Source organism: Musca autumnalis, unplaced genomic scaffold, assembly GCF_047663935.1.
Source record: "Musca autumnalis isolate F117 unplaced genomic scaffold, ASM4766393v1 scaffold_421, whole genome shotgun sequence".
NCBI lineage: Eukaryota > Metazoa > Arthropoda > Insecta > Diptera > Muscidae > Musca > Musca autumnalis.
Genome location: NW_027412002.1, coordinates 44,298 through 72,024, shown reverse-complemented (window position 1 = coordinate 72,024; position 27,727 = coordinate 44,298). Strand labels below are relative to the sequence as shown.

The 27,727-nt window shown below is 34.6% G+C and overlaps 1 long non-coding RNA gene across 1 annotated transcript; it reads left to right on the top strand.

Annotated features, from left to right (window-relative positions):
- Positions 1-22,234: 22,234 nt before the first annotated feature.
- On the top strand, positions 22,235-22,737 carry LOC141404536 (uncharacterized). Its single transcript, XR_012413048.1, has 2 exons — positions 22,235-22,332; positions 22,401-22,737. It is a non-coding gene; the product is annotated as an uncharacterized lncRNA (long non-coding RNA).
- The last annotated feature ends 4,990 nt before the right edge of the window (positions 22,738-27,727 follow it).

The window sequence follows — 27,727 nt, the reverse complement described above, 5'->3', positions numbered from 1 at the left end:
AGACGAATCATCTTTAATGTAGCACATAGGGTTCTCCATGATCCATAATTCTTTATATGCTTATAATTTGTTTTCGGTCTGAAAATGTAGCTAAAATCGTCAAACAACCTGAAATCGGGCGGTACCTTCATATGGGGGCTATACCAAAACGAGGACTGATCAATCTTCTAGCTTGACCTGCCCCGAAACAAAATTCCCATCGTTGCCAACATTCTGCGTCCTATCTCAATTTTTGTGGATGCTAGAGTGATTACCACAGACTGACGGAGGGACGGCCTTGCATAAAAAACCAAAAAGTAACAACACCAAAAAATTACATAACTAATTTATTTTTCAACCGATTTCATTAGTTTTTCACATTTTTTGAAAGCTAACTTAATTTCCTTTTTGGTAAAAATAAATTATTATACTGTTTGTATCTTCTGTGCCGACAAAAGCACGCGGAAATGTATTTTCTCGTTTTTTGATGCGCTTTTTTCGCACTTCAACAACTATAACTTAGCCATTTATTAACCAATTTTAAAAAATAATGGCTTTTATGAAAGATATTACTCACCCCTGTAAAATAAATTCAAATCCGTTGTGACAAATAGAAGTTATTATCGTTTAAAAATTGAAAATCTTAGAATCCAGTTTTTCACTACAATTTCCGTTATAAACCACAAAAACGAAGCGACCTAAAGAAATCAAAGGTATTTTCGTTGTCCATGGACCCCAATACGATAGAAATGTTACTTCTGAACGCTTGAATATGTTTTTAGTTAAATTTTGTTGCACAAGACTTGACAGAATATTTATAAGACACGGCAACCCTGTCAGAAATAAAATTTTATTTTTAATCAAAATTCGAATTTTTAGGCTGTGTATATCAAAATATGAATAAAAAATTGATTTAGACAATCGAAATGTTCATATTTAACATGTTGGCTCATATTGTAAATTTAAAGTTTCCAATATTCTCAAGTCTTTAAAATTATCACTGGACATATACAATTTCGAAAACCGTCGTCATAAAACGAAAATGTCGTCATAATTCTCACTGTATCCAAATTTTGTCTTTAATATTGCCGGTGGACATATATATATATATATATATATATATATATATATATATATATATGTCGTGTGATTCTTTCAGGGACATTTTTTCGATACAGTGATATTTTCGGGGACATTTTGAAATTTTCGGGACAGTCCCCGAAATTTTATTTATTCAGAGGTAATTTTGGGGACATGGTAATTTTAGGGACATTTAATTTACAAATTGATGTTGCGTGTTTTATTTCAAGTTCACATTAAATTTATTCGATGTATATGTTTGCTTTATGTATGTATATCAATTATATCCAATTTTTGGCTAAAAATTAAATATTTATTTCCTCCAGGGTTACCACTTTTCATAGAATTTCTGGCAATTGTTAACGCCGTTGAAACATGTTTCTTAGACCAACTTTGAAGTAACCTAGTTACGTCAACAACTATTACGAAGAAGAAGAGTATCGATAACAAGGAGTATTGTCATAGAAGGCAAAAAATTAAACAGTAATTGGCCTACATCATATTAATTGAGACTTTGCTTAAATGACTGAGCTGATAGACTTCGTGGCGCAATAGAAACAGCAACAACAGATTCACACATGGATACAAACAAGGGAACAGGCCTCATTTAAGGGCACCTCTTTTATAGAATCGAAGACGCCTTGAGGTCTTTTATAGAATAGAAGAAGCTTTAAGAGGTCTTCTATAAAACGATACTAGCCTTAAGAAGTCTTCCACATAATAATAGGTCTTCTACACAATATATGACGACTTAAGAGGTCTTCTGTACAATAGAAGACGCCTTAATAGGTCTTATGTACAACAGAAGACGCCTTAAGAGGTGTTTTATACGATAGAAGACGCCTTAAGAGGTCGTCTATACAACAAAAGATGCCTTAAGAGGTCTTCTATACAATAGAAGAAGCCTTAACAGTTCTCCTATACAATAGAAGTCGCCGTAAGACGCCTTCTCTACAATAGAAGACGGCATAAGAGGTATTCTATAGAATAGAAGTAGCCCTAATAGGTTTTCTATACAATAGAATACGCCTTAAGATGTCTTCTTTACAATAGAAGACGCCTTAAGGTGTCCTCTGAACAATAGAAGACGTCTTAAGAGGTCTTCTATAGAACAAAAGACGCCTTAAAGGATTTTTCTATAGAATAGAAGACGCCTAAAGAGGTCTCCTATACAATAAAAGACGCTTAAAGAGGTTTTCTATAGAATAGAAGACGCCTTAAGAGGTCTTCTATAGGATAGAAGACGCCATAAGAGGTCTTCTATAGTATAGAAGACGCCATAAGAGGTCCTCTATAATATAGAAGACGCCTTAAAAAGTCTTCTATAGAATAGAAGACGCCTTAAGAGGTCTTCTATAGGATAAAAGTCGCCATAAAGGGTCTTCTATAGAATAGAATACGCCTAAAGAGGTCTTCTACAGAATAAAAGACGCCTTAAGAGGTCTTCTATAGAATAGCAAAAGCCTCAAGAGGTCTCCTATACAATAGAAGACGCCTTAAGAGGTCTTTTACAGAATAGAAGGTGCCTTAAGAAATCTTCTATAGAATAGAAGACGCCTTAAGAGGTCTTCTATGGAATAGAACACGCCTTAAGGCATCTCTATAGAATAGAAGACGCTATAAGATGTCTTCTATAGAATAGAAGACACCTTAAGAGGTCTCCTATAGTATAGAAAACGCCATAAGAGGTTTTCTTTAGTATAGAAGACGCCATAAGAGGTCTTCTATAGATTAGAAGACGCCTTAAAAGGTCTTCCACAGAATAGAAGACGCCTTAAAAGGTCTTCTACAGAATAGAAGGCGCCCTAAGAGGTCTTCTATAGAATAGAAAACGTCTTAAGAGTTCATCTATAGAATAGAAGACGCCTTCTTCTATAGAATAGTAGACGCCTTAAAAGGTCTTCTATAGAACAGAAAGACGCCTTAAAAGGTCTTCTATAGAATAGAAAACGCCATTAGGGGTCTTCTATAGAATAGTAGACGCCATAAGGGGTCTTCTATAGAATAGAAGACGCCAATAGGGGTCTTCTATAGAATAGAAGACGCCATTAGGGGTCTTCTATAGAATAGAAGACGCCATTAGGGGTCTTCTATAGAATAGAAGACGCCATTAGGGGTCTTCTATAGAATAGAAGACGCCATTAGGGGTCTTCTATAGAATAGAAGACGCCATTAGGGGTCTTCTATAGAATAGAAGACGCCATTAGGGGTCTTCTATAGAATAGAAGACGCCATTAGGGGTCTTCTATAGAATAGGAAGACGCCATTAGGGGTCTTCTATAGAATAGAAGACGCCATTAGGGGTCTTCTATAGAATAGAAGACGCCATTAGGGGTCTTCTATAGAATAGAAGACGCCATTAGGGGTCTTCTATAGAATAGAAGACGCCATTAGGGGTCTTCTATAGAATAGAAGACGCCATTAGGGGTCTTCTATAGAATAGAAGACGCCATTAGGGGTCTTCTATAGAATAGAAGACGCCATTAGGGGTCTTCTATAGAATAGAAGACGCCATTAGGGGTCTTCTATAGAATAGAAGACGCCATTAGGGGTCTTCTATAGGATAGAAGACGCCATTAGGGGTCTTCTATAGAATAGAAGACGCCATCAGGGGTCTTCTATAGAAAAGAAGACGCCATTAGGGGTCTTCTATAGAATAGAAGACGCCCTTAGGGGTCTTCTATAGAAAAGAAGACGCCCTTAGGGGTCTTCTATAGAATAGAAGACGCCCTTAGGGGTCTTCTATAGAATAGAAGACGCCCTTAGGGGTCTTCTATAGAATAGAAGACGCCCTTAGGGGTCTTCTATAGAATAGAAGACGCCCTTAGGGTCTTCTATAGAATAGAAGACGCCCTTAGGGGTCTTCTATAGAATAGAAGACGCCCTTAGGGGTCTTCTATAGAATAGAAGACGCCCTTAGGGGTCTTCTATAGAATAGTAGACGCCCTTAGGGGTCTTCTATAGAATAGAAGACGCCCTTAGGGGTCTTCTATAGAATAGAAGACGCCCTTAGGGGTCTTCTATAGAATAGAAGACGCCCTTAGGGGTCTTCTATAGAATAGAAGACGCCCTTAGGGGTCTTCTATAGAATAGAAGACGCCCTTAGGGTCTTCTATAGAATAGAAGACGCCCTTAGGGGTCTTCTATAGAATAGAAGACGCCCTTAGGGGTCTTCTATAGAATAGAAGACGCCCTTAGGGGTCTTCTATAGAATAGAAGACGCCCTTAGGGGTCTTCTATAGAATAGAAGACGCCATTAGGGGTCTTCCTATAGAATAGAAGACGCCATTAGGGGTCTTCTATAGAATAGAAGACGCCATTAGGGGTCTTCTATAGAATAGAAGACGCCATTAGGGGTCTTCTATAGAATAGAAGACGCCATTAGGGGTCTTCTATAGAATAGAAGACGCCATTAGGGGTCTTCTATAGAATAGAAGACGCCATTAGGGGTCTTCTATAGAATAGAAGACGCCATAAGGTGTCTTCTATAGAATAGAAGACGCCATAAGGGGTCTTCTATAGAATAGAAGACGCCGTAAGGGGTCTTCTATAGAATAGAAGACGCCATAAGGGGTCTTCTATAGAATAGAAGACGCCATAAGGGGTCTTCTATAGAATAGAAGACGCCATAAGGGGTCTTCTATAGAATAGAAGAAGCCATAAGGGGTCTTCTATAGAATACAAGACGCCTTAAGAGGCCTTCTATAGAAGACGCCTTAAGAAGTATTCTATAGAAGATGCCTTAAGAGGTCTTCTATAGAATAGAAGACGTTTAATTGGCATATTCTATAGGTCCCAATCGACATAAAATTCTAATAATAAAGATCACAACACAAAATAGGTATATAAATTTATTTGAAGGGTCTGAGATGCTTCATTCTCCTGCCCATCGTCCGAATTCAAGTCCACCTCTTGGATCGGCTGAAAATTATTGCCATAAAAAGTCCTTGGGGCCCAGATCACAACAATACTTCCGGAAATATGGGTTTTGATCGTCAACAGCTCTCCAAAATATCTTTAGAATGAATGGCTAAGTCTCGTTTTCGGCACCCCTCGGATAGGTCAGCAAGATTTACCATAGGTATCGCAACAACAAGTCCATACTTCACTAGATATGAGAGCGTATTTCCTTAAGAGTTTCCTTTGTGATGTAATCCCTTGTAATGGTTTTCTTCACTTTAACAAAAGAATGAAATAAGAATTTTGTTAGATATATGCCAGTGCCAACCAATCATACACTCTACCTGTAGAAGATATGGATTCCTTTCAAAAATGCCTCAAAACAATTGAAATCAAAAGAAATAAACTTATGCGCTTTTGTTTTGACACTTGAGAGAAATTCAGAGCCATTTACATTTGTTTATTTACGTCGTCATAAAAATGACACAATAAACAAGGTAGTTGTATCGGCAAATTGCAACAAAAATGTGCAAAAATTTTAAACAATATGAAAAAATAATTTGGCTATTCAAAAGCCAAAGTTCATCCTAATAAAACAATTATTATTAGTTATGATCAAGGCATATTTATAGATAGGAGATGCATGAATTACAACAACTAACAAATTTACAAAACAACATTGTTGTTATTGGAAATAAAATGTCAAGGAAAATATGCAATAATAGGATCGCTCTGAAAATTTCCTCAGGAAAACCACAAAAATATTTTCAAAATCCTATTAAATAAAACAAATTTAAATCAAAATGTAAATAAAAAGCATTCTTAGCTGTTTATAAAACGCATATATCCAGTTTACATTTACTCAATTTCAACTGTAAATTCCATTGCTCAAACGTCAAATGAAATCCAGTTGATTTCAGATGAGTTTTCACTTGACGTATACGCAAAGGAATTGACAGATGAAATTCGTATTTCAAACCAGCTATGAGGATGAAAAGAAGTATTTTATTTTTAACAGTCCATTAATGAATATTCTGGAGAAGTTCAATTCTCGCGGCATAGCTTTCTCTCGAGAAGACATTCCTCCAATCTAATAGCTCATTTAGACTAGCCATAAATCCTCGACTTGATTTAATAAATCCAGTACAAATCTCATTGCATTTAGATATACATTTTGGAGGATTTAAATGGCAGTCAGCTGATTTTTGTTCATAGCACAATTACCAAGGTAGATGCATCAGCCCATCTGAACGAATGTGAAACGTCAAAAGAATTTTTTACAAATGTATTGTTTATTACTGAAAATGTTAGCACATTATGCTACTAATCATGGTACAATAACTCATAGGTAGGCCAGGTATGAGAATCGCCAAAAAAACATACAACCCTGTCGCTATGGCTTAAAACGTCAAATTGTTTTGATGAATGATAACGGATGAGTAAACAAAGAAGAAGAATGAAATGTTGAAATGAGAACAAAACAGAGTTGAATTTTTTGATCAATAATAAATATCAACTCTGAAAGTCAACACGGTTTTGACAGATTAAGCCATAACAAAAAAAAATGTAATCAGCTGATAGCTGTGGCCTACCTAAGAATTATTGTACCATGCTACTAATGCTAACTAAAGAGCAAATAAATTATTATTTTATCGCAATTTGCCCATCGAAAATAAATAAACGGATTATTTTATCGTTTAGACATCATAAATATTAGTCTTGGTTGATTAAAATCAACTTTGTACATCAAAACAAATTTAATTTTTCCGCCTTGTTTACAAACTTTTAAATTTTAAATTATTTTTAGTGTAGCAATTCACCGATGCATCTACCCTTGTTTTTGTGCCAGCTTGCAACTTTTTGTATTTTCTAGCACATGTTGCTAAAAACAGAGTTGTATACGACGATTTATGCCAGATTTAAAACAAATCCACTCAATAGAAGGATTTATTTTTGTATGGGAAATCTGGTAGATTTTGGCTGGATTTAGCAAATAAATCCTGATAATGCGCTAAATCCGGCTAATGGTGTCATATCTAAATGGCATATAATGCTAAGTTTACATTTACGAAATCCACTCGATTTCATCTGTCAATTCCATAGCTCAAACGCAAATGAAATCTTATCTGAAATCCATTGGATTTCATTTGACGTTTAACCTATGGATTTGACAGATGAAATCGAGTGGATTTCGTAAATGTAAACTTATGCTTGGTTTACATTTACGAAATCCACTCGATTTCAACTGTCAAATCCATAGGATAAACGTCAAATGAAATCCAGATGTGGTTTCATTTGACGTTTGAGCTATGGAAGTGACAGTTGAAATCGAGTGGATTTCGTAAATGTAAATTTAGCATTAGCATAAAATGACATGCCGAAAATAATTATTGTATTTTACAGCACTGGAGTGCCTATTGCATGGTACAAATACACAGGTAGCCGCATCGGCAATTGTTGGCAACATAAGATGTCAAAATTTGACATCAATTCAATGCAGTTGACACATATGTTACCATCAGCTGGCATGATAATGCTACCTGTATTATTGTACCATGGCCTATTGTTAGTTCCAATCAAGGTAAATTTATAAAAGGTATGTGCATGAATTACAACAACTAACAAATTTACAAAACAACATTGTTGGTATTGAAAATTAATTGTCAAAGAAAATATTGAATAATAGGGTCGTTCCAAAAATTTTCTCAGGAAAAATATAAATACATTTTGAAAATCCTCCAAAATAGAACAAATTTGAATGACAATGTAAATATAAAGCATTCAGAACTGTCGTAGGTCATTTTTATTACACGTTTAGGAAGAAAAGCAGCATTTTATGATAGCAAATTTCGAAGTTTCAAAATTCATGAGTAGACCCTATTACATTTTGAAAACTAAATTTACAAAAAAAGTAAGAATACAGCTGATTGTCACTTCTACCTTCTATAAATATGCCTTGGTTCCAATTTACATTAGGCGAGTTTACTTGCGGCAATTGTCAGTTTTGATGGAGAGAGAGGTGAGGTATATGGTAACCCTTTGCCTCTCAACACCCCCTCTCACCCACAAACTGACAATTGCCGCAAGTAAACTCGCCTAATGTAAATTGGGACTTAAGAAAATGTGAAGTGTTCGCATTTTTTGGACAAAGTAAACAAATTAAATTAAATAAACTACATCGTTATGTATAAAACGGCGATTGCACTAGAGTTTTTTGTGCGTTAATCTTCTTTATGAGGATTTATTTCACGTTTATAGCTCATTTAGACTAATACCCCGTTTAGACTATGCTTGGTTTAGCAAATCCAGTGGATTGAAGTTGTCATTTTCATACAATATATGTCAAATAAATCGGAAAAATACACTTAATCATCGTGTAAGTGCATAGTCAAAATAAAGTTTAACCATAATCCTCAAACGAATTTAATAAATCCAGTGCAAATCTCGTTGCATTTAGATATACCTTTGGAGGATTTAAATGGCAATCAGCTAATTTTAGTTAGTCATAGTACAATTACCAAGGCATCAGACCATCTGATCGAAATGAAACGTCAAAAGATGCTGTTGTAATACTACATTTACAAAATCGAGTAGATTTCAACTGTCAATTCCTTTATGTATACGTCAAATGAAATCTCATCTGAAGTCGATTGGATTTCATTTGACGTTTAAGCAATGGAATTGACAGTTGAAATCGAGTGGATTTCGTAAATGTAAACCAAGCCTAAGTTGAATTCGCTTCAAAAAAGGATAAATTTCAAATTTATTGTTTGATATTGAAAATGTTAGCACATTACGCTGTTTATGCTAACTAATTACCAAAAAATATTTATTTTTATCGTTTAGAGATCGTATATACGTTTAAGAGCAGTACACATTGTCAGTTTTGAATGTCGATATATTGCAGTTATCGATAACTGTCCAAGACTATGTTTACATTTACGAAATCCACTCGATTTCAACTGTCAACTCCTTTGCGTATACGTCAAATGAAAACTCATCTGAAATCGAGTGGATTTCATTTGACGTTTGAGCAATGGAATTGACAGTTGAAATCGAGTGAATTTCGTAAATGTAAACATAGTGCAACCGTCCAGCAACCACAAAACATTTTGTGGTTGCATGATGAATGACAATTTTTGAAATGTTAAATTATTTTTATTTTAGCAATTCACCTATGCATCTACCTAGTTTCTAGTGCCAGCTTGCAATTTTTGTATTTTCTAGCAACATGTTGTAAACAAACAGAGGTATACGAGGATTTATGCCGGATTTAAAACAAATCCACTCAACACGAGGATTTATTTTTGTTGGTAAATCTGGTGGATCTTATATCTAAATGGTCTATTACGCTATGAAATTGACATTTGAAACCCAAACTCACTGGGTTAACCCGGTTAAATACAAACGGGGTATAATACTCCGGTTACACTATTGAAGGTTAATCTTTGCCGGTTACACTTAGCTTTTCGAGAATATAAACTGTCAGCTGATGTTTGTTTATGAATACATGCAAAATAACACATAAATATCAAAAAAAAAAAAAATACTTTCCAAAAATTAAAATGGTAATGGTACAACAAGTATTTTAACAGTGTTGTGATTGATTGGAAAACAAAAATATGGGATAAAATGCATAAATAGCGAGCAAAGAAAACATTTACCGAAAATGTAATAAAGTCGCGTTGTACACTTTTAAGTACAGTACACATTGTCAGTTTTGAATGTCGATAATTCGCAGTTATCGATAACTGTCCAACCGTCCAGCAACCACAAAACATTTTGTGGTTGAATGATGAATGACAAAAATGAACGGCCACACTAGCAAGCACCAAAAAAGCTGTCATTCAAAACTGGCAATGTGTACTCAGCTTTACGATTTCTCGTATGAGATATCGTCCCCTCTTTGCTCATCTATACTTATAAAAGAGTTCAGTAATGATGGCTCACTGATTCACTGACTGATTCATAATCAACGCCCAGACTAAACGGCTAAAGCTAGAATCTTGAAATTTTAGGTGACGGTCACTCTTGGCCCGAAGCTGTCAGATTAGGCTGGATTTTTGGAAATTCGAACTAGAACGGTACGAAAAGTACTTAAAGGTACTAAATATGGTACCTTTTGTATTAGGCAAACGGGAAGAGCTAGAATTCTGAAATTTGGAATGAGGTTCACTGATGGAGAGTAATATGCCATTTAGATATGACACCATTAGCAGGATTTAGCGCATTATCAGGTTTTATTTGCTAAATCCAGCCAAAATCTACCAGATTTCCCATACAAAAATAAATCCTCCTATTGAGTGGATTTGTTTTAAATCTGGCATAAATCCTCGTATACAACTCTGTTTTTTGCAACATGTTGCTAGAAAATACAAAAAGTTGCAAGCTGGCACAAGAAACAAGGTAGATGCATCCGTGAATTGCTACACTAAAATAATTTAAAATGTAAAAATTTGTAAGCAAGGCGGAAAAATTAAATTTGTTTTGATGTACAAAGTTGATTTTAATCAACCAAGACTGATATTTATGATGTCTTGACGATAAAATAATTCGTTTATTTATTTTAGATGGTCAAACTGCGATAAAATAAGTCTTTATTTGCTCTTTAGTTAGCATTAGTAGCATAATGTACTAACATTTTCAGTATTAAACAATATATTTGTAATGTGACGTATGTTTTTTAAGACGAATTCAATTTACAAAAAATTCTTTTGACGTTTTACATTCGTTCAGATGGACTGATGCATCTACCTTGGTAATTGTGCTATTAACAAAAATCAGCTGACTGCCATTTAAATCCTCCAAAATGTACATATATCTAAATGCAATGAGATTTGTATTGGATTTATTAAATCCAGTCGAGGATTTATGCCTAGTCTAAATGAGCTATTAGAAAGGTGTATCAAAGGGTTTTTGGAAATTCGAACTATAAGTGTACGAAAAGTACTAAAAGTTACTAAATTTAGTACCATTTGGTATTACGTGAACGGATAGAGCTAAAATCATGAAATTTGGAATGAAAATCAAGGTTTAGCAGATGAATTGATATAAGGAGGTGGTTTTGAAAATGTGTTCTCATGTGTACGAATAGTACTAAATGGCACTAAATTTGGTACAATTTGAATTTGGGCGAACCGATAAAGTTGGAATTCTGAAATTTGGAATTACTATTACTGTTGGAGTGTAGATTTGAGATATGGAGGTAGTTTTTGAAATTCGTACATATGGGTACGAAAGGTACTAAATAGTACCAAATAAGGTACAATTTGAATTTGGGGGAACGGATGGAGCTGAAATCCTGAGTGGATAGAGGTATTTTGGAAATTCGTACTTTTGGGTACGAAAAGTACTAAATGGTACCAAATTTGGTACAATATGAATTTAAGTGATCGGATAGAGCTGGAATAGTGAAATTAAGATTACTATTGGAGTGTGGGATTGGGATACTTTTGGAAATTCGTACTTATGGCAACGAAAAGTACTAAATCGTACTTGTGGGTACAAAAAGTACTGAGTGGTACTAAATTTTGTACAATTTGGATTTGGGTGAACGGATATAGCAGGAATTCTGAAATTTGAAATTAAGATTACTGTTGGAGTGTAGGATTGAGGTAGTTTTGGAAATTTTTGGTTATGTGTACGAAAAGTACTAAATGGTACCAAATCTTGTACAATTTGGATTTGAGCGATAAGATAGAGCAGGAATAGTGAAATTTGATATTATGATTACTGTTGGAGTGTGGGATTGGGATACTTTTGAAAATTCGTACTTATGGCTACGAAAATTACTAAATGGTACCAAATTTGGTACAATTTGAATTTGGGTGAACGGATAAAGCTTGATTCCTCAAATTTGGACTGAGTGTGAGGAAAGGGTTTTTGGAAACTATGAATGTACGAAAAGTACTAAATGGTACTAAATTCAGTACAATTTGGATTTGGGTGAACGGATAGAGCTGGAATCCTTAAATTTGGAATTGATATTACTGTTGGAGTGTATGACTAAAGTAGTTTTGGAAGTTCGTACTTAGGGCACAAAAAGTACGAAATGGTACTAAATTTGGTACAATAGAGATTTAGGTAACCAGACAGAGCTGAAATCCTGAGATTTCTGTTGGAGTGTATGATTGAGGTAGTTTTGGAAATTCGTACTTATGGGAACGAAAAGTTTTAAATGGTGCTAAATTTGGTACAATGGGGATTTGAGTGAACGGATAGAGCTGGAATTTCGAAATTTGGAATTGAGATTATTGTTGGAGTGCAAGATTGAAGTAGTTTCGGAAATTCGTACTATGTGTACGAAAAGTACCAAATTTGGTACGATGGGGATTTGGAATCTGGAAGCCAGAAATTTGGAATTGAGATTATTGTTGAAGTGTAGGATTGAGGTAGTTTTGGAAATTCGGGCACTAAATTTGGTACAATTTGTATTTGGGCTATCGGATATAGCTGGAATCCTGAAATTTGGCGTTGAGATTACTGTTGGAGTGTAGGATTAAAGTAGGTTCAGAAATTCGTACTTATGTGTACGAAAAGTACTAAATTTCGTACAATGGGTAATTGGAAGCCTGAAGTTTGGAATTGAGATTATTGTTGAAGTGTACGATTGAGGTAGTTTTGGAAATTTGTACTTATGGTTACCAAATGGTACTAAATTTGGTACAATTTGATTTGGGCTAACGAATAGAGTTGGAATCCTGAAACTTGGAATTAGGATCACTGTACGAACAGTAATAATAGTACTAAATTTAGTACAATTTGGATTTGGGTGAACGGATAGAGCTTGATTTCTCAAATTTGGACTGAAGGTCACTGATGAAGAGTAAAAAAGATGTTCCAAAGCGTACGAAAAGTACTAAATGGTAATAAATTTGGTACAATTTGGATTTGAGTGAACGAATAGACTTCGAATCCTTAAATTTGGAATTGGATTACAGTTGGAGCGTAGGATAAAAGTAGTTTTGGAAATTCGTACTTATAGTAAACTGATAGCGCTTGAGGACTGAAGAAGATTGGAAATTCATAATTATGGGTACGAAAAGTATTAAGTGGTACTACATTTGGAACAATTTGGATTTTGGTGGACGGATAGAGCTGGAATCCTTGGATTTGGTAAAACTACTGTTGGAGTGTAGGATTGAGACATGTAGGTAGTTTTTGAAATTTGTACATATTGGCATGAATTGTACCAACTGGTACTAAATAGTACAATTTTGATTTGAGTGCACGAATAGCGCTGGAATCATGTTATTTGGAGTTAAGGTTACTGTTGGAGTGAAGGATTGAGGTAGTTTTGGAAAATCGTACGAAGATGACTTAACGGTACTTAGTTTGGTACAATTTCTTATTGGACGAATTTTGACTTAATATTACTGTTATTATTTGGTATTAATGTTAGTGTAGGATTGATATAAGTGGTTGTCAGGGTGAGTGTTGCTGTGTAGTGTATATGGAGGTGGTTTAAGAAGTACGTGCATAAATTTGGTATCGGGTGTAGAGTCACTGTTTGTGTGTGGAGTTAGCATATGCACATAGATGACTTAGTAAATACATACTATGAAAAGTACTAAATGTTTCAGAGTTTGGTACAATTTGTTTTTGTGTAAAGGGGTTTTTGGAAAGCCGTCCTAGAAAGGTACGAAAAATACTAAAGGGTACTAAATATGGATGTTTGTACTTATGTGTACGAGAGGTACTAAATGGTTCTAAATTTGGTACAATTTGGATTTGAGTGAATGAATAGAGCTGGAAACTTGAAATTTGGAATTAAGATTAATGTTCGACTGCAGGATTGAGGAAGTTTTAGAAATTTGTACTTATGGATAGGAGAAGTACTAAATGGTACTAAATTTGGTACAATTTGGATTTGGGTGAACGGATATAGCTGGAATCCTGAAATTTGGAATTAGGATTACTTTTGAAGTGTAGGATTGAGGTAGTGTGGGAAATTCGTACTTATTGATACGGAAAGCACTAAATGGTAATACATTTAATACAACTTGGATATGGGTGAACGAATAGAGCTGGAATCCTGAAGTTTTGAATTAAGGTTACTGTTGGAGTGTGGGATTGCGGGCGTTTTGGAAATTCGTACTTATGGTATGAACAGTACTAAATTTGGTGCAATTTGGATTTGAGTTAAAAGACAAAGCTGGACTCCTGAAATTCGGAATTAAGTTTACCATGACTGAGGGAGTGGTGGCAATGCATACTTTGGAACAATTTGGATTTTAGTAAACGGATAGAGTTGGAATTAAGATTACTGTTGGAGTGTAGGATTGAGGAAGTTTAGGAAATTCGTACTTATGGGTAAGATACACTAGCGGTCATCTGAATAGGTTTGATTTTTTTTCTTTATATATGTTAAGGTATCTTCTGATGTGTTGGTATTACAGATCCATACTATTTAGTTTTTGAGAGTCCTATACTATGCCAACATTCCCAAGAAAAAACTTGACGGTGTTGCCATATTTTCGGAAAATATCCCAATTATAATAAAAAACGTACAAAAAAGTGTCCAATTATTGCGATCATCAGAATAGGTTTGAATCAAATAAAATTGAAAAATTGTACTACCCATGCAAATATTGCGCAATTTTTTGGTTTAGTTTAGTAAAATGGAACATTCTGATAAATCCTACAATAAATTTGACCCGCTTTATTTGGAACGTGGGTTCAATTCTCAACATGGAAAAGTTACCAAGAACTTTCAGATAAAATCAAGAAATATTCCAACAAAAACGTTTTATAAACCTGCTTTAAATGACTTTTTGATTTCGTTAATCTCTTCTGAGCTTCGAAAATTTTCTGAAAGCAAATACCAAGTGTAGTCATATTATTAGGATCGATAAATTAGAAAGGTCATTGAAAATAGTTGGTATTTTAGTTCAAGTTTAGTTTTTTAACTATCCTTGCAGTACAAATTTAAGTATTATCATGCTCACAAATCCACCATAGTTGATAGATGTATCATAAATGTTCGAAAATTGGTCTGGAAGAATGTCTCTTCGACGACAATAAAGTAGAAAATTGTAATTCAAATTTAACTCAAGGGGGCATGATATCGCCGACTTTTATAGTGCTGTATAACCTCCGTAGTCCATTCTTCTGTACTTATTCGTGTTTGTTTTATGACTTGTGAACAGAAAAAAACTTTTTGACCTGACTATATAGGTATTACAGCACTATAATGGTAATGGTACAACAAGTATTTAAACAGTATTGTGATTGATTGGAAAACAAAAATATGTGATAAAATGCATAAATAGCGAGCAAAGAAAACATTTACGGAAAATGTAATAAAGTCGCGTTTTACACTTTTACGATTTCTCGTATGAGATATCGTCCCCTATTTGCTCATATTAGTATATTTTACACGCAGGGATACATTTTTTGTAACTTTGTATCAAGCGTACTTTTTGTTAAAAAAAATCTATAATGTAAAAAAAATTAATAATTTTTTAATTTTCATATAACTTTAGATTTATAGAGGCCATAATATCTCATATGCCCAATCGTAAAACTCTGTTGTAAAAACAGTTGCAACTTTTCGTACTTATTGAGCATAGTTACATTTATTTGCACATACATCGAATACAGCCGTGAGAGGATTTAATTTTTGTATTGCAAATCTGGTCAAATTTGACCAGATTAAGCAATTTAGTGGGTTAATACCCCGGTTACACTTAACCGGAGTAGCCAAGTGGGTTTGGGTTTCAAATGTCAATTCCATAGCGCAAATGCCAAATAAATCCTCGTAAAGCTGTAGTGTAACCGTGCTGTATACATTTGGAAGGTGTTACTTATTCTGAATAAACAACAAATGAGATTGAAAAAATTCCAAAGGGACATGAAAATGACATCATCGGTGTATCTAGGCGCGTGTTTTTATTTAAATAATGACAGAAATTGAACAAAATATAATATATAAGCTGGTTTATACTCACGCTCCAAAATCCTCTGAATTCGAAATCTTGTAATACAACCCCGTTGTAATGCTGGCAAACCATCCATGTTCCCAACATTAGATATTTTCGATATAATATTTTAAAGTATCGATTACTATCGATATTATCGGTAATTTGTCACCACTACTATTTTGGTAATAAAAATGGCGGAAATGTCTTACCCTTTGTTCCTATTTTACTCTAGTACTTCGCAGAAATGTGAAGAAATAAGAAAAAATTGTTTTTATTTAATAACCAGTGAGAAAAGGCTATAGTCGGTACGGGGCCGACTATGTGATACCCTACACCACTACCTCTGTGCATAATCTTTTCACTCGAAAACATTTCTTTAATTCGTAATTTGTCGAGAAGTTCATACGCCCAAAATTCAGAAAACCCCCTAAATACATAAGTTTTTTAGGAAAAAGCGATATAATTCGCACAGGCTGATGGTATATCTCTGTTGGTAAGGCCGAAAGATACATGTTTAATTGTTTTTCAGGACTTTTAATTTTATCTGCGGGTGGAGACCGTTATCGTGGCGCTCTTTCGACGTACATTTATTTAAGACTTTGTATCATCGATGATTAAATTCCTAATTTCCTTTAGTATTCTTAACTCATTTGAAACCAATTAATTATTTATGATTTTATTTTTGTCAAAGGCCTATTGATTTTGGAAAGGTATGGCAGGCCATCTCTGATAGTGATAGTTTGGATAGCATATTATGGCATACCGTTGTCTGGTATCTTTTTTATTAAACACAATTAATCTAACGAAAGTTGCACAAATAATATTAAAGTATGTTACAAATACACTGCATCCGAAAGATAACATTTCCTCAATTTGTTTGTATATTATAAAGAGTGAAATTTTGAAAATCGTTATGGTCGTCATTCCAAAGAATATCCTTCAGGATATGGGCTTCCAGTTCGTGCTCGGATCTCCGTAGAACAACATTTCTGTTTGACGATTTTTTTTTTACGTTGGCATCATTTTGAAGGAAATATATGGTATGTTCCAGTACTGCAAGAATCTATTTTTTTTACTATTTTTTCCGATATCATAAAGGCAAAAATGTTATCGTAGTAAAAAATAGTAGCTTCTTGCAGGTTCTGGAACAGACCAATAATTCGATACGTATTAGAATTGCAGTATTTGAAATGAGAGGCAGTAATATTTTATTAGTTTTATACGTATATTTTTCAAATTAGTTCAATTAAATTAAAAATCTTTTATTTTCTTCTTTCAAATGAATGTTCATTTAAATGTAAATAAACAAGAAACAGCTGATTTAAATGACACTGTCTGCTAAAATTGCCTGGACAACTACGTCACAAAAACAGTTCTACATATTTTGACAATTAATACATGAACTCAACTGTCCTGTCATGTGTAAACGCAGGATTAACAAACATCAGCTGACAGTTTATATTCTCGAAAAGCTAAGTGTAACCAGCAAAGATTAACCTTCAATAGTGTATGATATCCCGTTTGTATTTAACCGGGTTAACCCAGTGAGTTTGGGTTTCAAATGTCAATTTCATAGCGTAATAGACCATTTAGATATAAGTAAGTATTAAAGTAATTAAGTAAGTATTAAATGTCAATTCCATAGCTTATATTTCAAATAAATCCTCATAAAAAAGGTTAACCGTGCAAAAAGCTATAATATAAACAGCCTATAAAAGTTCAGTTAGACTACGATGGATTTAGCAATTACCTGGTTTTATTTGACATATGTTGTATGAAAATGACAACTTAAATCCACTGGATTTGCTAAATCCAGCATAGTCTAAATCAAGCATAATAGTACGTTTAGACTTATAAATCCACTCGATTTCAAATGTCAATTTCATAGTATATAGTATAAGTTCACAGTCTAATGCCATGTTTACACTTACGCTCCAAAATCCACTGGATTTCACGAAATACACCCTGGTGTTTACACTAATTTTTTTCTTGATTTCAAACATATCACAATAATCAAGGTAGATGCAGATGCGCAGCTGATCGAACATGAATTTTCGAAAAAAGTTGTTGTAAATTGAATGAATCATCAACAGTTTACGACAATATAGAACTTTACTGCTTTATTTCGAAAATGATCGTAAAATTATCAATATATCGTATTAATTGTTTATAATACTAAGAAATGAAAAACTAAAAAATGATTTTATCGTTGAGACATTATAATAATACATTTTGATAGATAAAAGTTGTGTTCGGAAACTGCAAAATATTACTACTTGCAGTATTTTCCCCGTTTAGTGCTAGAAATGCGTTCCAGTACTCCGAAATCTAGCAAGACTTGCACTTGTTTTTGAATAAAAGCCTCTTCTCCTGTTCTCTGCTATAAAAATTTGGCCAAGAAAAAACTAACAGCATGTTTTTTGGCATCTGAACACGATGGCTGATACGCTGATTTAGGCATTTTTGCTGGAGTTTTTGCAATTTTCGTCATTTTTTCGTTCCCGTATTTTTTAAGAAATTTGTATGGGGAAGCAATTTTTGACAATTCGGTCTATTTTCTAACATTACCATTAAAAAAAAGTACGGGAACACAATGAAAAATAGCATTGTAACAATGTAATTTAATATTTTTTCACATTGTTTACAAATTTTGATATTAACATATTTTTTCCAGCAATTCGCACATCTACCTGGTTTATTGTGATACGTGAAAAGTGTTGCAACTTTTGGTACTTTTTTAGGCAAAAGCAAGGTTGTATATCATGTGTACTGTGATTTCGATGTTGATTTCGCTGAAATCACGAAATGAGATGATTTCATTTTTGTATGCGAAATCATGATAAATTTTGCATGATTCCGCGCGAAATCACGAAACGCCTTCAAAATAACGAAAAGACGCCGAATGTAAACCAAACATAACATGCGTTTTAGACTTCATTATATGCCATTTAGATATGACACCATTAGCCGGATTTAGCCCATTATCAGGTTTTATTTGCTAAATCCAGCCAAAATCTACCAGATTTCCCATACAAAAATAAATCCTCGTATTGAGTGGATTTGTTTTAAATCTGGCATAAATCCTCGTATACAACTCTGTTTTTTGCAACATGTTGCTAGAAAATACAAAAAGTTGCAAGCTGGCACAAGAAACAAGGTAGATGCATCGGTGAATTGCTACACTAAAATAATTTAAAATGTAAAAATTTGTAAACAAGGCGGAAAAATTAAATTTGTTTTGATGTACAAAGTTGATTTTAATCAACCAAGACTAATATTTGTGATGTCTAAACGATAAAATAATTCGTTTATTTATTTTAGATGGGCAAACAGCGATAAAATAATTCTTTATTTGCTCATTAGTTAGCATTAGTAGCATAATATGCTAACATTTTCAGTATTAAACAATAAATTTATAATTTGACGTATGCTTTTTGAGATGAATTCAATTTACCAAAAAATTCTTTTGACGTTTCAAATTCGTTCAGATGGGCTGATGCATCTACCTTGGTAATTGTGCTACGAACAAAAATCAGCTGACTGCCATTAAAATCCTCCAAAATGTATATCTAAATGCAATGGGATTTGTACTGGATTTATTAAATCCAGTCGAGGATTTATGGCTAGTCTAAATGAGCTATTAGCCGGATTTAGCTCATTATCAGGTTTTATTTGCTAAATCCGGCACTAATCCACCAGATTTACCAAACAAAAATAAATCCTCGTGTTGAGTGGATTTGTTTTAAATCCGGCATAAATCCTCGTATACAACTCTGTTTGTTTACAACATGTTGCTAGAAAATACAAAAAGTTGCAAGCTGGCACTAGAAACTAGGTAGATGCATAGGTGAATTGCTACAATAAAAATAATTTAACATTTCAAAAATTGTAAACAAGGAGGAAAAATTAAATTTACTTTGATATACAAAGCTGGTTTTAATCAACCAAGACTAATAGTACGTTTACAAAAAAAACATTGTTCCACAACATCCCATACGGGACAAGGGAGACTTCTCTCATATCAATGAGTGTACCCCGATTCATATTTAGCTCAATGATATGGGACCTACTGTTTATCGCCGAGTCCGAACGGCGTGTCCTAAGACACCACTTATAGAGAAGTTTTTCAAGGCTGAAATACTCAGGAAATGTCGCCAACATTACTGAGGGGTATTTTGCCACCGTTGAAAAATGTTTGGTGTTGCCTGGCCGGGGAATCGAACCACCGACCTTCTGCGTGCAAGGCGGGCGTGCATACCATTGCACCACGGTGGCACCCAATAGTACGTTTAGACTTACGAAATCCATTAGATTTAAAATGTCAATTCCATATCGTATATGTCAAAGAAATCGATTGGATTTAAAACTATGATTTACTTGACCTGTCCACTATGAAATTGACATTTGAAATCGAGTGGATTAATAAGTCTAAACGTATATACGATCTCTAAACGATAAAATAAATATTTTTTGGTAATTAGTTAGCATAAACAGCGTAATGTGCTAACATTTTCAATATCAAACAATAAATTTGAAATGTATCCTTTTTTGAAGCGAATTCAACTTAGGCTTGGTTTACATTTACGAAATCCACTCGATTTCAACTGTCAATTCCATTGCTTCAACGTCAAATGAAATCCAATCGACTTCAGATGAGATTTCATTTGACGTATACATAAAGGAATTGACAGTTGAAATCTACTCGATTTTGTAAATGTAGTATTACAACAGCATCTTTTGACGTTTCATTTCGATCAGATGGTCTGATGCCTTGGTAATTGTACTATGACTAACTAAAATTAGCTGATTGCCATTTAAATCCTCCAAAGGTATATCTAAATGCAACGAGATTTGCACTGGATTTATTAAATTCGTTTGAGGATTATGGTTAAACTTTATTTTGACTATGCACTTACACGATGATTAAGTGTATTTTCCCGATTTATTTGACATATATTGTATGAAAATGACAACTTCAATGCACTGGATTTGCTAAACCAAGCATAGTCTAAACGGGGTATTAGTCTAAATGAGCTATAAACGTGAAATAAATCCTCATAAAGAAGATTAACGCACAAAAACTCTAGTGCAATCGCCGTTTTATACATAACGATGTAGTTTATTTAATTTAATTTGTTTACTTTGTCCAAAAAATGCGAACACTTCACATTTTCTTAACAATAGGCCATGGTACAATAATACAGGTAGCATTATCATGCCAGCTGATGGTAACATAATGTGTCAACTGCATTGAATTGATGTCAAATTTTGACATCTTATGTTGCCAACAATTGCCGATGCGGCTACCTGTGTATTTGTACCATGCAATAGGCACTCCAGTGCTGTAAAATACAATAATTATTTTCGGCATGTCATTTTATGCTAATGCTAAATTTACATTTACGAAATCCACTCGATTTCAACTGTCACTTCCATAGCTCAAACGTCAAATGAAACCACATCTGGATTTCATTTGACGTTTATCCTATGGATTTGACAGTTGAAATCGAGTGGATTTCGTAAATGTAAACCAAGCATAAGTTTACATTTACGAAATCCACTCGATTTCATCTGTCAAATCCATAGGTTAAACGTCAAATGAAATCCAATGGATTTCAGATAAGATTTCATTTGACGTTTGAGCTATGGAATTGACAGATGAAATCGAGTGGATTTCGTAAATGTAAACTTAGCATTAGATTGGAGGAATGTCTTCTCGAGAGAAAGCTATGCCGCGAGAATTGAACTTCTCCAGAATATTCATTAATGGACTGTTAAAAATAAAATACTTCTTTTCATCCTCATAGCTGGTTTGAAATACGAATTACGGATTTCATCTGTCAATTCCTTTGCGTATACGTCAAGTGAAAACTCATCTGAAATCAACTGGATTTCATTTGACGTTTGAGCAATGGAATTTACAGTTGAAATTGAGTAAATGTAAACTGGATATATGCGTTTTATAAACAGCTCTGAATGCTTTTTATTTACATTTTGATTTAAATTTGTTTTATTTAATAGGATTTTGAAAATATTTTTGTGGTTTTCCTGAGAAAATTTTCAGAGCGATCCTATTATTGCATATTTTCCTTGACATTTTATTTCCAATAACAACAATGTTGTTTTTGTAAATTTGTTAGTTGTTGTAATTCATGCATCTCCTATCTATAAATATGCCTTGATCATAACTAATAATAATTGTTTTATTAGGATGAACTTTGTATTCAAAAGCCAAATTATTTTTTCATATTGTTTAAAATTTTTGCACATTTTTGTTGCAATTTGCCGATACAACTACCTTGTTTATTGTGTCATTTTTGTGACGACGTAAATAAACAAATGTAAATGGCTCTGAATTTCTCTCAAGTGTCAAAACAAAAGCGCATAAGTTTATTTCTTTTGATTTCAATTGTTTTGAGGCATTTTTGAAAGGAATCCATATCTTCTACAGGTAGAGTGTATGATTGGTTGGCACTGGCATATATCTAACATAATTCTTATTTCATTCTTTTGTTAAAGTGAAGAAAACCATTACAAGGGATTACATCACAAAGGAAACTCTTAAGGAAATACGCTCTCATATCTAGTGAAGTATGGACTTGTTGTTGCGATACCTATGGTAAATCTTGCTGACCTATCCGAGGGGTGCCGAAAACGAGACTTAGCCATTCATTCTAAAGATATTTTGGAGAGCTGTTGACGATCAAAACCCATATTTCCGGAAGTATTGTTGTGATCTGGGCCCCAAGGACTTTTTATGGCAATAATTTCAGCCGATCCAAGAGGTGGACTTGAATTCGGACGATGGGCAGGAGAATGAAGCATCTCAGACCCTTCAAATAAATTTATATACCTATTTTGTGTTGTGATCTTTATTATTAGAATCTTATGTCGATTGGGACCTATAGAATATGCCAATTAAACGTCTTCTTTTCTATAGAAGACCTCTTAAGGCATCTTCTATAGAATACTTCTTAAGGCGTCTTCTATAGAAGGCCTCTTGTATTCTATAGAAGACCCCTTATGGCGTCTTCTATTCTATAGAAGACCCCTTATGGCGTCTTCTATTCTATAGAAGACCCCTTATGGCGTCTTCTATTCTATAGAAGACCCCTTATGGCGTCTTCTATTCTATAGAAGACCCCTTATGGCGTCTTCTATTCTATAGAAGACCCCTTATGGCGTCTTCTATTCTATAGAAGACCCCTTATGGCGTCTTCTATTCTATAGAAGACCCCTTATGGCGTCTTCTATTCTATAGAAGACCCCTTATGGCGTCTTCTATTCTATAGAAGACCCCTTATGGCGTCTTCTATTCTATAGAAGACCCCTTAGGGCGTCTTCTATTCTATAGAAGACCCCTTATGGCGTCTTCTATTCTATAGAAGACCCCTTAGGGCGTCTTCTATTCTATAGAAGACCCCTTAGGGCGTCTTCTATTCTATAGAAGACCCCTTAGGGCGTCTTCTATTCTATAGAAGACCCCTTAGGGCGTCTTCTATTCTATAGAAGACCCCTTAGGGCGTCTTCTATTCTATAGAAGACCCCTTAGGGCGTCTTCTATTCTATAGAAGACCCCTTAGGGCGTCTTCTATTCTATAGAAGACCCCTTAGGGCGTCTTCTATTCTATAGAAGACCCCTTAGGGCGTCTTCTATTCTATAGAAGACCCCTTAGGGCGTCTTCTATTCTATAGAAAACCCTTAATGGCGTCTTCTATTCTATAGAAGACCTTTTAAGGCGTTTTCTATTCTGTAGAAGACTTCTTAGGGCGTTTTCTATTCTATAGAATACCTTTTAAGCCGTTTTCTATTCTGTAGAAGACTTCTTAGGGCGTTTTCTATTCTATAGAAGACCTCTTATGGCGCCTTCTAGAAGATCTCTTAAGGCGCCTTCTATAGAAGACCTCTTAAGTCGTCTTCTATAGAAGACCTCTTAAGTGATCCTTTATTCTATAGAAGACCTCTTAATGCGTCTTCTATTATATAGAAGACCTCTTAATGCCTCTTCTATTGAATAGAAGACCTCTTCAGGCGCCTTCTATTATATAGAAGACTTCTTAAGTCGTGTACCGTTCTATAGAAGACCTCTTAAAGCGTCTTATATTCTTTAAAAGACCTATTAAGGCGTCTCTTGAGGTGTCTTCTATTGTATAGAAGACCTCTTAATGCGTCTTCTATTGTATAGAAGACCTTTTAAGGCGTCTTCAATTGTACAGAAGACCTCTTAAGGCGCCTTCTATTGTATGGAAGACCTCTTAAGGCGTCTTCTATTGTATTGAAGACCTCTTAAGACGTCTTCTATTCTATAGAAGACCTTTTAAGGCGTCTTCTATTCTATAGAAGACTTCTTAAGGCGTCTTCTATTGTATGGAAGACCTCTTAAGGCGTCTTCTATTGTATTGAAGACCTCTTAAGACGCCTTCTATTCTATAGAAGACCTCTTCTATTCTGTAAAAGACCCCTTTAGGCTATTCTATAGAAAGCTTCTTAAGGCGTCTTCTATTGTATTGAAGACCTCTTAAGACGTCATCTATTCTATAGAAGACCTCTTATGGCGTCTTCTATTCTATAGAAGACCTCTTAAGGCGTCTTCTATTCTATAGAAGACCTCTTAAGGCGTCTTCTATTCTGTAGAAGGGTTGTTAAGGCGTCTTCTTTTGTATAGAAGACCTCCTAAGATGTCTTCTATTCTATAGAAGACCTCTTAATGCGTCTTCTATTCTATAGAAGGCTTCTATTGTATAGAAGACCTCCTAAGACGTCTTTTATTGTATTGAAGACCTCTTAAGACGTTTTCTATTCTATAGAAGACCTCTTAAGGCGTCTTATATTTTATAGAAGATCTCTTAAGGCGTCTTCTGTTGTATAGAAGACTTCCTATGATGTCTTCTATTCTATAAAAGACATCTTAAGGCGTCTTCTATTCTATAGAAGGTTTCTATTGTATAGAAGACCTCCTAAGACGTCTTTTATTGTATTGAAGACCTCTTAAGACGTTTTCTATTCTATAGAAGACCTCTTATGGCGTCTTCTATTCTATAGAAGACCTCTTAAGGCGTCTTCTATTCTATAGAAGACCTCTTAAGGCGTCTTCTATTCTGTAGAAGGGTTGTTAAGGCGTCTTCTTTTGTATAAAAGACCTCCTAAGAAGTCTTCTATTCTATAGAAGACCTCTTAATGCGTCTTCTATTCTATAGAAGGCTTCTATTGTATAGAAGACCTCCTAAGACGACTTTTATTGTATTGAAGACCTCTTAAGACGTTTTCTATTCTATAGAAGACCTCTTAAGGCGTCTTATATTTTATAGAAGATCTCTTAAGGCGTCTTCTATTGTATAGAAGACCTTTTAAGGCGTCTTCTATTGTAGGCGTCTTCTATTCTATAGAAGACCTCCTAAGTCGTCTTCTATTATATTGAAGGCGTCTTCTATTGTATAGAAGACCTTTTAAGGCGTCTTCTATTGTACAGAAGACCTCTCAAGGCGTCTTCTATTCTATAGAAGACCTCCTAAGTCGTCTTCTATTATATTGAAGGCGTCTTCTATTGTATTGAAGACCTCCTAAGACGTCTTCTATTCTATAGAAGATCTCTTCTATTCTGTGAAAGACCTCTTTAGGCGTCTTTTATTCTATAGAAGACCCTTTAAGGCGTCTTCTATTCTATAGAAGACCTCCTAAGGCGTCTTCTATTATATAGAAGGCTTCTTAGGGCGTCTTCTATTGTATAGAAGACCTCCTAAGACGTCTTCTTTTGTATTGAAGACCTCTTAATAAGTCTTCTATTCCATAGAAGACCTCCTAAGTCGTCTTCTATTATATTGAAGGCGTCTTCTATTGTATTGAAGACCTCCTAAGACGTCTTCTATTCTATAGAAGATCTCTTCTATTCTGTGAAAGACCTCTTTAGGCGTCTTTTATTCTGTAGAAGACCTCTTAAGGCATCTTCTATTCTGCAAAAGACCCCTTTAGGCGTATATAGAAGACCTCTTAAGGCGTCTACTATTCTATAAAAGACCTCTTAAGGCGTCTTATATTCTATGGAAGACCTCTTAAGGCGTCTTCTATTCTATAGAAGACTTCCTAAGGTGATTTCTATTCTATAGAACACCACTTAAGGCGTCCTCAATTCTACAGAAGACATCTTAGGGTGCGTTATATTCTATAGAAGTCGTTTTAATGGGTCTTCGATTCTATAGAAAATTAAAAGTTTGCGCAGTTGCCTCTTTTGTTTGCAGGCAGGTCAAGTTCGAAAATTTGCTATATAGGCCTACGATTTGTATTGCATCTATGTAATACCTATGTACAAGTATTTTGAAGTTTTCGCTACATATTCTGACAGAATTTGCTAGTGGTCAAGAAACTTCTCCATTACTCCATACTCTCCATAGCGGAACGCCCGAAAGTTTTTTAGCTCAATTTTCAAATCGAATTAGCCTTAATTTTGGCATTAGCTATATTCTTGATCCGCATAAAATTCTAAGTCGATATAGCCTTGTCATTCCGTCTGTCTGTTGAAATCAATATAAAGCCTGCAATATTTAGAATAGAGCTTTATAATTTGGTATAGAAGTTCTATAACTTCTAGGATGTTTTGTGGTGAAAATGGGTTATACTGATCCCCGTTCTGATATCTGTACCTTCCGATTTTCTGTATTTGGAAGGGTTTCTTCGTTGGAGGTAAAGTCTTTCCACCAGAAATCTTCATATAGCCCACATAGAATAGTACCTCCTGATTTTCGGTATTTTTTGAGATTTCAGTGCCATTATCGAACAAAAATGCCTGGAACTTTGTAGTTGGTCATCGATGGGGGTCCACGTTTTCCTCCCTCCAAATTTTTGGTATTTTGAATAATGTGGCCTTAATTAATAAGTCTTCAGTAGGGGCACCGAATTTTCCACCAGAATTTTGTCGGTATAGGTTCACGTCTTCATATAGCACCCATAAAACAGTACTCCCGATTGTTCCCGGAAGATAGAAAACTTACTCCCATAAAAACTATTCATATATATCCTGGTTGCAGTCTAGCCTTCATGGACGGATATTTTCCAATTTTACATACATATTTTGAAGGTTTTTCGAACCGAGATTGCTTTTGTGGTTGTAGAAGCATGAAACCTACATAGAAGCATAGGTTTGATGTTGGGTTGGCAGCTGCTGGCCGAAAGACTATGGTTTCGGGTCAATCCGGTACGAAAGAACACGATTGCGATATTGCTGTAATTTGGTACTGCGTGTTGTCAGCCCAATACGGAAAATTGTAAATATTGGTCCATGTTTGGAGATGCTTACGACATACAGTTGTCGAAATCACTGGCCTAGCAGCACCGAACTGAGATATGTTGACAAACTCAGTATGTGTTTGTGGGAAATAATGGAACAAATGTGAACAACACCGGATAATATATTGGTATAGCTCCCAAATTAGGTGTAATTTGGTGTTCTTTCTCCACCAAATATTGTGGACATAAGTATACGTTTTAGCATTTCCCCTCATATACACATTTTCAGACCAAACAAGCTGAATTTTGACATTGGAGGTTCTATGTGGACATACATCTTATCAGCCAAAAAGTGTGATCATATTCTACGTTTTGATATAGTCCCCATATAACTGTACCGCCAGATTTTGGGGATTTTGAGGATTTATGTTATTTTTCAGACCATTTCTCAGCAAGAGTTGCGGCTAGTTGCAGCTAATCTATAAGTTCCAAATTATTTCGTAAAAAATTGGTCTAGACATTACATTTGTAGTTACGCTCTATTCAACAAAAATTTATTCCACTAAAAAAATACAGGAAAAGTAATCATTTTTGAAATTTTTTTATTATACAACTATGTACGTCT